Genomic DNA, 12,338 nt, shown 5'->3' with positions numbered 1-12,338 from the left:
TCTGATCAGGGTATCACTAATACAAATAAAATTCCAAGACACTTTTTGTACACTAGAGCAGTAGCATGGTGTCCTGGTTTAGCTAGGATAGGGTTAAGTTTCCCCAGCAGTGGGGGGAAGCTCTAGCCGGGTTATTCAATACCATGCTGACCTCACGTCCAGGCGCCGGAGCGCGGGAGCGCAGGAGAATCGGTGAACACGTGTTTTGTGCCATTGCTCTCCTTACTGCTGTATCGGTACATATCTTGCTCTGTTCATTGTTATTACTGTTACTGTTATTGTTATTATTGTTGTTTGTTTTGTCGCTGTTGCACTGTTGTATTAAACCTCTCCTTATCTCAGCCCCGGGGCTTTGTCTTTCACTCCCTTTGTGGGGGAGGGGCAGCGGCCGCATGGTCTCAGAGCCCGGCAGGGGCTAAACCACCACAGATGGTAAGCAAGTTAAACAATGACTTAGTCTATAGAATTGTGTTGCCACATTTTTTTGCATTTGAACACATAGAGAATACTAATGTTAATCAATGTTTTAAGTTTGGCTGTTCAAAACAAAAACCCCAAACACACACGACAAGTACTACTAATGTAGTAGCAAACATAATTAAATATGGAATGTTTGCAGAAGAATTGCCTGGGTGTTTAACAAATTAATTTAAACCTAGGTGGATGTATGAATAAAATAATACAATGTGACCAGTGGAATTTAATATTTATCTTCAAATGGTAAACCCTTTATTTGGTGTTTTCCATTTATTTTCCTACTACATACGTGCATACAGCTTTAAAGTTTTGCATGTTATAGGGGACAGAGCTGTAGTTTATTTCTGTTCTATTGTAAGGTGTTTTGTGTGTGTGTGTAGGCATATACATATATGGAATACATCCATGTATCTATATACACACATAGAAAAACATTATATATAAAAATACATATAGGAAAAGTGGTGTGTGTGTGTGTGTATATATATGTATAGCCTTTTTTATATATCCTTATATTCTAAGGAGATATTTCTTTGTGTATGTATTTTTTTACCACCCTATGTGATGTTATGCTGTTTTTTGAATAATCATAAATTACATTGTTTTTTCTACTTCTATACATTAAATGGAGAGATGTGCTAATCGACAGTGAGACTGTTCTTCAGAAGCTCTTCTGTACAAAAGATGCTACACCTTGCTGAATGCAGCATTGGTCATGTTTCTTGTTGTGTATCTGCTTGTAATACCTCAGCTTTTCTGGACACGTAAGTGTCACTGCAGAGAATGGAAAACTATAAGTGGAGTTTTCTCTTGTACCAAGAAAGGATAGTAAGGTAGGACAGCAATTGGATCTGGAACAGAAAGTTGTGAATTGTCCTGGACACTAGACCAAGTTGCTTCCCTTCTGCTGTGTTCACCAGCTGCCTCTCTGTAACTCAGTGTCAAAGGAATTCTGTAAGAATCATGAGGCAGAGCTTCCTCAAGTTGTTGGCCTTGTAGCATTTTGCTGCTGAGGGAGGCAGGAGTTTGTACTAGATTTCCCCGCCCCCCCCCACCTCTTCTTTTACGTTGGCAGGGAGGAAAAGCTGACTGCAAAGTAGCCGGCTGTGTTACATCACTAATAATATGAATCAGGATCTTAATCCATAAGACATTCTCACACAAAGAACTAAGGAAAAAGGGAGCTTTCTCCCAGCATCATTTGCAGAAGTGGAGAACAAACCCCTAAGTTTCAGCTAACTACTTTCATTATTTATTTATCCATATTTATTTTAACAAAAGTCAACAGGGTTGTGGATGTGACCATTGTGATATTAAAAACATATGTTGAGGCAGAAGTGGGAAGGTTTTATGCTATAATCTAAATTTTGTACATATTCATGCTTCTTGAGATTAAATAAATAAATAGTCATAAAAGAAATTGCTGTGGGAGATATTGTCAGTTGCAAAATAAGAGATTGCTCAGCGTGAATGGTCTAGATGCAAACTCCTCCTCGTACCTGAGGACTGGATTCAGTGATCAAGACCTCTTCTAGTAGTATGTTCCTGTGAAATTTAAGAATAACAAATGTTCTTGGAATTGTAACTCACTGAGTTGGACACTGTCCCAACCCTTCCCCCTGCCTCGACCACCCAAATTCAGAGTGGAATTGCCATTTATCCCATGCTGACAGTTCATCACCTCCAATGCTTTGTTAATTTTTGTCACTTTAGGTAGGAAGAAATTGGCTAAAGTACAAATACTAAGTGTCAAATAGGGAGAATATAAGTCTGTAGAGCCTGATAGCTAACGAATTGCTTGAGCAATGAAACCCACTCTCTCACTTTGTCACAGAGGGTTTTTTTTTTTAATTCTGATTTTAATGAACTGGCAGAACTGCAGAACATATTCTTAAATCACCAAGGTGTTTATTTTAGTTTCCTCAAAGTTCCAACTGTCACAGCCCAACAGTGGGAGAAAATTATGAAGCATTTCAAAATAAAGCTATTATTGGCAACCTTAATGCTTTAACTGTAATTTTTATTGTTGTTGAGTTTCTTTTTTTTAATACAGCCAAGCAGAACCTATCTACCTACCAATCTTATGTGCCAACACATTTAGCATTTTAACTGATGCTGAACAATGTGTGTATTTTGACAGAAGTTTGTAATAGAATGCTAATTAAAATAAATGATTTTTCAAGAGTATAACAGGCATGTCAGGCCACTCCAAAGTTAACATTTCTTGGATATTTGTATGCAATTCTCAGTTTCTGCAGCCCTCTAATTCGATTCCTATCACAGCAAATTGTAAAATGCAACTGATGTAAGTACAGTTATGCTAGTGCCACTAAAGCAATTTTTGAAAATCCCACCTCTGAACTAAGCTCAGCAGCACTGAGTATTGTTTTCATCTGCACAAATTGGACAGCTTATCCAAACCTTCAGCATATTGCCAATGCTGAGCTCTGAAATAGCTCAGTGTAGACTTTTGCTTCTTTCTCCAGGTATTAAATGAAACCTAACAAAAGCACATAAATTTGACTTTTCAAGGAAAGTTTTGAAGCTTCATTTTATTCTTATGGGAGTTTTCTGTGACACTGTTGTTAAAGTATTTGATGTCCTTGTCAAACCTTTCTTCATCATCTGTTATAGGTGTAACATTTTATTAGCAAAAGCCTTGGTCAAAAGCTGAGGAACAGTGTTCCTCTATTACATAGTAGAATATTTTTTTTCCTGGCTATAATCAGGGGGTTTCAGTTCTAAGGTGTGAAATATTTGGCATCTTCTTTTTAAAAAAAACCAAATAGTAGCATCTGGCTCTTTGGCAAAGTCTTCAAGCAATTCTGCTGTACCTACTGGATTTAACTTTGGACTCTGCTATGCTGGAATGCTAACTTGGTTTCTAATGCCTTTTACTCCTTGATATTTTCTTGTAAATAATTTGAATTTGAGAAGATTGTTTGCTTCATAGAGGTAGGAGTAGAAACCCAATGGTATTGTTGATAGCCACCCAGTCAAGTGGTATACCCCCCTGTTTTTACCCCTGCTCTGGAGGGAAGTCAAAGCTGCCAGATCTGAACTTACAAGAGAAGATTTCTCTGCGAAATCTTTGTGTGGACACCCTGCACCTCCTAGCATCCCCTAATGGGAGGCAAGCTAGGTTTGTCTATGCAACAAAGTTATGTTATGAAATTTATACCAAAAAAAAAAAAATTCATACCATAGCATTGACACTATTATCTTGTCAAAACCCACTGGTACGGGTGCAGCTGTGCCAACAGAAAGGAGCTTCTGTTGGCTTTCCCTATAACTTTGAAAGAAGGTTGTGTGTAGATATGTATGTGTATATTAGTATATACTTATATATGGGCTGGCAAAAAAGATCTTATGTGCTGCTTCTACAGCAGGGGGCTCTGCTAATGTAGTATGTGTAGGTGCATGAAGGGAGGCTCTGCAGTGTAGACAGCCCTACACTGGATCTGCTGTGCAGCAGCCTCTCCCACCCTTGTGAAGCACCAGACACCTGGTTTATGGAGCCTGGAGCACAGGGAGTGCAGCTCTACTCAGCTTTCAGCAGTTTAGGAGGTTACTAATGTCCTTCAATCCTTCTTCTTGTCCTGGCAAAGTCTGTCTTTTCAGGATTTTGTCTTCAGTAATTGTTCATTCTTGTGGAGAGGTAAGGTTTAAGATAGAAGTGTGTTCCTTTAGCTCTTCACATTTACATACAGTGTAACTTGATCAAGATTAGTTTTACCCCAACAGGTTAACAGGTTAAGTATGAGACACTTATCTGAGAGAAATCAATTACAAATTTTAAGTTTGAAAAAATTAAACTTAAGAAAAAAGGCTTTGGTTTGGATTTCCTAGGAGTAAATGTGCCTTCAAGAATGAGAAATTTCTTTGGGTTTGTTGAATAATCTCTTTTCATTGTAAATTCATTTTGAACAATACTAGCGAATATACGCCAGCCATTAGAATTAGATAGATGAAGTACTAGTCCTTATATATATTTTAAGACTCTGCACAATAAATCATACTGTTACCAGCTATTGTTTCTTTGTAAAGTTCAGTTAAGACTTATTTAGCTAGCTGTTGGTCTAAAGCAGAGACTTTCAGTCAGTTTCTTAAGTAGGGTGAAGAGAACAGAAAGAAGTCATGAGCAGGCAATCCAGAAGAATGGCTGTTATTTCCTGGAGTAGATGTGTTCCTGGTGAGGATGCTGTGTTCTCACTCACACTCAGAGGTAACCCTCCCTTCCTCCCTCCCTGTATTTGATGCCCTCTGTGGACCTCCACAATCTGCTACTCGGAATATAGGCAGTTTGCCCACATGCTAGAAAAGTCCTAGGTTTTTTGCTTCTGTTTTTATTCATTAGTAATTATAGTAGCAAATATAGCAGAATAGTCTATTTATAGTATTAGAAAGGAGACTTTGTCCATACAGGGTTATTAATTTGCTGTCATTATTTCATTTCTACTATCTATTTCGTTATGTTTCCAGTTTCTGTTACAAGTATTCCTCCTGCCCTCCTTCAGCCCTAGTATGGATAAGAAGTTCAAGCACAGTATGTAATATAATTTTTATTGGGACTCTATATGGGTAAAAAGAACTCATCACTTGAAACTTTAGCATTGATTTTTAGCTATAAGATGTTCCCTTGGATGTGCACACATGCAGTCCAAAGTAATTTGCCTAAATTAAAATTGGCTACTTTATTTTGTAATTGTGAGTAGTGGGAATGTTTCTATGGTTTCATGTTATCTGTCCTCAGCTTTATAAAGCTTCTTGCTGAAGATATTGAAGATAATTTATTACCTTCCTTTAAAAATTGTTATTTTTAGTGCCTGTGGTGCAAGTATTTTTATAATTCATGAAAGTGTTTGAATATGGTCTTCCTGAACTGTTATATTTAGAATTCACTTCCTGGCAGGGAAATTCTCATCTTTGGAAACTGAACCTCTAATGATTTCTGTGTAGTTTGTGTGGGATGTTCATGAAACTTATTTTTTTATTTATTAACTTTTCAGCAGTATTGCTTGTTTTGTGGCGGGAAATCCTCAGTTTTCTCTAAATCCTTAAAATGTAGTGCTTTGATTAGAACATGTTTGAGGGGGCTGTGGGTTTTTTTTTTTCCATTACAAGCTGTACAGCTACTGTATTTAGGTACTGTATTTCATTTTAAGGGTTAGGTTTATCTAAATCCAGTGGAAACAGAGCATAGCTATTCAGTGCTTGTGGATCCCTTTACTGAAACAGACTATGACTGGGCAGGGAACTACTGATGTCAGAAATTAACATCAATGAGCAAGCTCAAAAAAAATTATCTGTTTTTAAGTAAAGCTTAGGTATTACTGATGATCTATGAGTTTAGAAAAATATTTCAGAAATATTTGTTTCTAACTGGATGCACTCAAATATTTGTGGACTTCCAAGAGATTTTTATTGGGGAAATAGAATTAATTCTTATATTTCCTGGAGAAAGAAAGGCTTGGTTTTGGTTCTTTTTCTGTGTTCTATTGACATGAATGGAATATGGAGAAAATCTTTTGTTCTCTACTAGATTCTGTACACGTGGAATTGCAGAATACTCAGTACACTGTTTTAGTGTTTTCTCAGACCATCAGCAGCAATCTGAAAAAGCTGACATAACAAAACAATGTAGCCAGTTTCTCATTGTGTGTATGAAAGAACACTTGTAAAGTATGATATAATTTCTTTACGTAAAACTGTCTATTCAGGATATCTTGAGATGTGCCTGTGAACAGAAGCTTATTATTTCATGCCATCATAGCAATGCTAAATTTAACATAGCTGTAATCCTGATAGAAATAAATAAATCTGATTAATGAGACCATAGCTGTAAATGCATCAGGATTTCAGTTAATTTTCTACTGATATTTAAAAAAAATTAAAAAACAAGTTAGCAGCTATTTTTCATTGTACTGTACTGGCCTCATGACCTCTATAAACTCAGTTAGCTTTCGGCTGAATTTGTTGTTTATAGCTTAAAGCGCTATTCCATTTTAGGTGAAAATGCCTGTTTTGCTAAGGAATACAGTCTGATAGTCTGTCTTGGTTTGTTGGCTGTGAGTTTGTATCCTGATACAACTACTCACAGTCAGGTTCTAAACTGAAGGATGTGCTACCTTCAGTGATGACACCTGTGCTACAGAGGACGAGACCGAATATTTATTTGTCAGACTGAATGAGGTGCACCTACATTAAGTGCTTTCAATTTTTGGTTTTAGCTTGGACGTTCTTTTAAGAACTGGAGAAGCCTGAGATGCATAAGAAGCCATGTGAGACTTTGAATTAAGTGTGAAATTCTGTTTCGAGTTGTTCTGAAAGAGTTCTGCTCAAGCTAGAAATGCTTGGCAGAACTTTGTTTTAGATGCACTGCACAGTTTATCTCTATCTTGCTTGAATGCAAAATTCCGATTAAAGTTTGCAAATAAATTATACCAGAACTACCTTGTCAGATAGCAAGGGGCAGAAAGCTGCAGTTTGGCACATAGCAGGTTTTTGCTGATTTTTGATTCATGTGCATGTGAGAGGAGAGGAAATGAAGAGTGCTGTCATCAGCTGAAACTACAGGGAAGTTTTCTGCAGTAGAAACTGATAAAACAGATTGTGATTTAACGTACTCAGTGTTAGCCTAATAGATCAGAGAGCTCTGTTTTATGTGGATCACTTATTGACTGGGAAAAAAAAAAAATTCAGAGCAATAGAAAGTGATCTGTGAATAATTACGGCATATGAAAAAAAGGAGAAAAAACCCATCTCCCAAATGGTTCCATTTAGCATATCCACAGTGAACTATTTTTGTTCAAGGATAGGTTCACAAAATGGAAGAAAAAACATTGATAATGATAGTAGTATTCCTTCTCCTGAGAAACTTCCCATGATTTCAAATGACCAAACAACACAGGAAATCAAGGTCTGGTAAGGTGGGAGACCACTCTGTTATGCCTTTGCTCTTTGGTCTGTTTGAGCTTAATGCCCTACTTATGACTAATTGTTTGTAGTTGTTTTAATCACAGTATCAGAAATGTTTTAGTATTAGTAGGCAAATGTACCATGTGTTCAAATTTTAAAGGATTATTTTTAAAAAGCAGACCATGCCAATTTTTATGATTCATTAGGAAGCTTACCAATGTCACTTTTTCATATAAGCCCATTTTAATTATAAGATCATTAAGATATTCATTTGGAAGCTGTTGTCCATATTTTCTGAATTCGAAGCTCTTAGAAGATTGGAGACTAAAACTGAGTGACAGAGACTTGTATTTTTTAATATATTTTTCCTTGAGGCAATTTTTTTCCTCTATAAATAAAAATGCTCAGGCATCTTTCTATATGGATGCATTTTACTCAGATTCTATTCTTATGTATCATGAAGCAAAGGGAGACTGGGATGCAGTGTTTGTTTCTATCTGATCTGTGAATGTTTTGTGGGAAAACATTTGGGAATAGGCAGAGGTGATAAGGTTATGTATAAGGATTTTTCACAAATTGATTAAGTACCACCCACAGAGTTTTGGCTATTTTACTTGACAGAAGACAAAGATGAGCAATTATGGTTTGCTGTTTGTGACATCATTTATAAGCTAAATTTAATTTTCTACTGAACATCCGCTTGGTAATCTCATGGTAATAACTTCCTATTGATTAATTAAATCTGTTCCTTCTCCTCCTTGTTTGTAACTCGCATGAAGTTGCCCAAATGTGAGTCCATTTTATTACTAACGGGCTGTGAATGGAAACACAGTACACATTTTAATTTTCTTTTTAGCTTTGCTCAGAAGTAACGATTTAAAATTGATTGCCTGATTCAAATTTATTCTCTCAAAATAAGCTATAGCTCTGAAGTCTTTCAGAATAGTTTGTTTTTTTGAATCTTGAGGCATTTTTACTACATTGCTGGCAACATATAGAACTGTTTATGAATTGGTAGTATTTAAAGTACTTCAGAAAGAGGCTAATTTGAAGGAAGGAACATCTAGTTCTTGAAACACTTTATGTAAAATAGACTGATGGGTAGAAAGAGTTTCTTTAAAAATAACTTTTTTATAAAAGATTATGCTGAATGAAAGTGGTGGACATGAACAAATTATCCAAAATTAAAGGAAATCTACTGAAACTAGTGTCACTCCTGTATAACAAGGTTTTGGCATTTCAGTGTTGCATTAGATTTCAGCAGTTTTGAACCCTTCACTGAGCTGGAGAAGATTGTAAATTTAGATACTAGGAAAGGTTAAAATATAAAGCAGGCACCTCAAGGCTATAGGAGCATACTTGATGTCTGACAACATTTAAAAATCTCTACAAATTTCTAGAATGGGATAAAAATAACAACCATTTTGGCACGACTTAGATTAGTTGAAAATTGGAAACTGTCTCATTTCATTTCTCTCTTACTAATTTTGAAAGCTCAATTATTTGCTTATTTATATTTGATCATTTCAGATTTGACAAACGTCGAGGCCTTTGCCTTATTTATACAAGCACTTTCGTGTCGCATTGTCCCTATACGTCTTTGAGTATATAACAGAAGAATCTCAATTTCGTGCTTAACCCATTAAACTACAAGAAGACTTTTCCAGTACTCTAGCTTGGCAATGTTGGTGGCAATTTACTGAGCTACAAAGCATTTTTCACAGCCTATTTGTCTGATATGTTGAATTTTGGATCAGATTTACTGTAAGAAAAATATGTTAGGTGAGATTTTTAGTAGTTTAGCATTTCCTCTGTTTACCTGAATTGACAGCTTTCCTCCTTGGGTTGGAAGAATCTATTTAGATTGGCCTTAATAGCAAAATTTGTAATCGCTTTGTGGGAGCTTAAACTGAAATCTCTCCTGTATTTTCAGTCTGAAGTACAGCAGGCTTGTTTGAAAAGAAACTGAGAAACACCAACCTCAGAGTGGAATGTACTTCTCAAAACATTAGAAGAAGTAGCTTTGTTAAGATCAGACAAACCATGCTAGGTTTATTTCCAGTGAGCTTATTGGTATTGGTGTCTGTGAAGACATAGGTTCCAGCCTGGGTCTTTTTTGCACTTCTGGAACTGGCATCCTTACTCCCCTTTGGAGCTAAGGAGTGTGAACTCGTAGACCTACATTAACCTCAGGTGGGAAACTGGCAAATGGTTTCCTGAAGCTTTCAGGAACTTAATTACTTCTGAGACCCCTACCTCTTCATTAGGTTTGATTAAAATGAGCAGAAGGTGTCAAAATTTTCAGAGGACACATACAGGTGTCTACAAAGGATAATTGCATAAGCTTTACAAATTGTTTCTGCACCAACTGACTGTTTTTCACTAACATTTTTAACCTGCCTTATCAACTGCCTGCGTTTCATAAGGCATGTGATGACTAGGCAAGTTTGCTGCTGCCATGCAGAATATACAGTGCTTGAGTTCCACCTGTCTTTCCTTCAACGTGTCCCATCTACCCCGTCTCCAATTTTCCTGAAATTTCTTGCAGCTGAATCAGTGAGCCCTCTACCTCTCTGTCAAATTTAGCCAATCCTGGTTGAGGTTTGGAAGCTTCTGGGCAAGTAGTCAAATTTACAGACAGAAGCAAGGCTTCTGTAATCTCACTATCTTTCTATAGAAATCTCACTAAGAAGTCTGTTCTAACAGACTCTCCTGTTGTAGTCAAATACAAGGATGTTCTTCATTGTATGATTCGTTGTAAGGCAGGAATTCTTTAATGTATGGCAATATTTTTTCTTTAACATTTGAATGCCAAATTGAACTTAACCTTTTCTGTGATAATCGGCATTTGAGGCTATCTCCATCCCGTGATTTAGTAAGCGTGCCAAAAAGCTTCCATTAATCCTGTTTCCCAAGGACCTCAGATATAACTTGGTAAGTCAGAAATAACACGGTGAATCTGAGCTCTTCTAGGATTGAATTAATGGTATCTCATGTAACAAAATCTGCAAAGAGAAGATATGGACAGTCTTAAGATGCAATAATCCTGTATACTTCATGCCCATCTAAAAGTACATGGGATACATTGCGAGCCAGAATATTGTGAGATATTTGGAACACTTTCTTTTGAGGACTTCTAACACTTTAAGGCAAGGAGCTAAAGCAAAGTAAAATTAAATGAGAAAACCTTTTTCTGCATACCATGTCCAAAAATCAAACTGTTTGTATTCAATTTCATTTTGTGCTAACAAGTGACTCCTTCACAATGTACAATTCTTTGGAATAATATGAAGTTGACATCACAAGATTTTTAATACTGAGAAGAAATTTTAATTCATGGTACTGGAGAGAAAGATGTAATTAAACTATCTAGTTAGGAATGGGGAAGTTCTGGGTTCAAATCCTTTCTCCTATGAAGTCTATTCATTTTATCCCCTTATATATAAAATACAAAGCTTTTCATGGAACAGGACTTACCTGCTCCTGACTGAGCATCCTAACCACTGAACTAAAGCTGCTTTCTGTTGACTGGAGACAAAATTTGAACAGCGTGGCTGGAGAGAGTACCCTTTCTTCCACAGTTTTGTGCCTTTAAAAGGCAACAGCCTGGCTGACAAAACATTGCACTGTGAGTCATAAATTTAAATAGCTTTAGACTGAGAAGGCCAGTTCTCTGTAGTCCAATGCAAATATTGTAACCATTAGGACATTCTGTAGAACAGCCTCAGATGTTTAATGTTTGAAACCTGTAGTTTGATGTCTAGCACACTTTTATTTTTTGACACAACCCAGTATAAATACAAATCACTGATGGATTTCAGTATTAGTTGCATCAGACCTGTATTACTTGACTTGCTTAGTTCATTTGCATAAATCAGTCACCAAACGCAGAAAAGCGGGCTGAAAGGGAACTGGAGGTATCTTCTAGTTAATTTATCTGCTTCTTTCATCATAATGAAATCAATGAAGGTGACATATCGCCAAATACGATGGTACTGTCAAACCCCTTGAGAAAGGGTTCCTTGTGGTTTTGTAGCACTGTAAATAAAGATCTGAAGTATATGCATGCGTATGTCCTCCTATCCCTAACAAGCTCATGCTCTGCACCTCATGGGTTCTTGCTTGGAGGGCTGAGACCTGTCCTTGCAGAACTTAACTGCACAATGGAGCTTTTAACCCAGAGAGGGTGGTGAGACTTTCTTCTTTGCCTTCTACTTCCTAAGATACGAAACCCACTTACCCCACCACAGTCTTCTACTGACTTTGTGTGTGGCATTTTTGGTTTCCTCTTGTACTTTGCTAGTAAAAAGAAAAGCCCTTCCAACATGGTGGACACAGCCTGTCTCTTGCGTAGTTCTTTCTCATTGATGTAGATAGCACAACTCCAGCACTTAGGGAAGAAAAGATTTTGGAGAATCAGCAACAGTGAGTCCAAAGAACAGAGCATGTTAGTTGGTCAGAAATGTGCGTGATGGCACCGAAGACACAGGAACAGTATTGTGGATAATGCAGCAGTATAAGTTCCTCATAATATTGATATGATTTAGTATTACTTATATTTAAAATCATGACATTATCATAGTAGTAGTATTTCATCCATCACTCTGATCCTACCTGATTCAAAGGCAGGGTCGACTACACATAAATCATTCTTGACAGAAACTCATGAACATGCCTAGGTAATACTGTAAAGGTTTGCCACTAATTCTGCCTAGTAATTTGCTTTCTACAAGATTATTTTGTACATTTAGGAGAATTTTTTTTAATGGCTGACACTGATTTTAAGACTCTTGAATATCTGTTCAGCTTTACAACATAAATATATTTTGGGTACATTGTAAATATCGTGTATTTTCAGTACATCAGGTAAGACTGAAATTTCTCCTGTGCATAGCTAATGGATATTTTCATCAGCTGTCAATAAATTTCAGAGAAACAGTTAA

The 12,338-nt window shown here is 36.6% G+C and overlaps 1 protein-coding gene across 5 annotated transcripts in view; it reads left to right on the top strand.

The window, feature by feature from the left end:
* The window catches only part of POC1B (POC1 centriolar protein B), a 72,359-nt gene that overhangs the window by 39,586 nt on the left and 20,435 nt on the right, over positions 1–12,338 (top strand). The gene's annotated exons all lie outside the window — the stretch shown is intronic.

The sequence above is a fragment of the Strix uralensis genome, chromosome 5, assembly GCF_047716275.1.
Source record: "Strix uralensis isolate ZFMK-TIS-50842 chromosome 5, bStrUra1, whole genome shotgun sequence".
Lineage (NCBI taxonomy): Eukaryota > Metazoa > Chordata > Aves > Strigiformes > Strigidae > Strix > Strix uralensis.
Note: the sequence above shows the minus strand (reverse complement) of the source record. Positions and strands in the feature narration are given on the sequence as shown.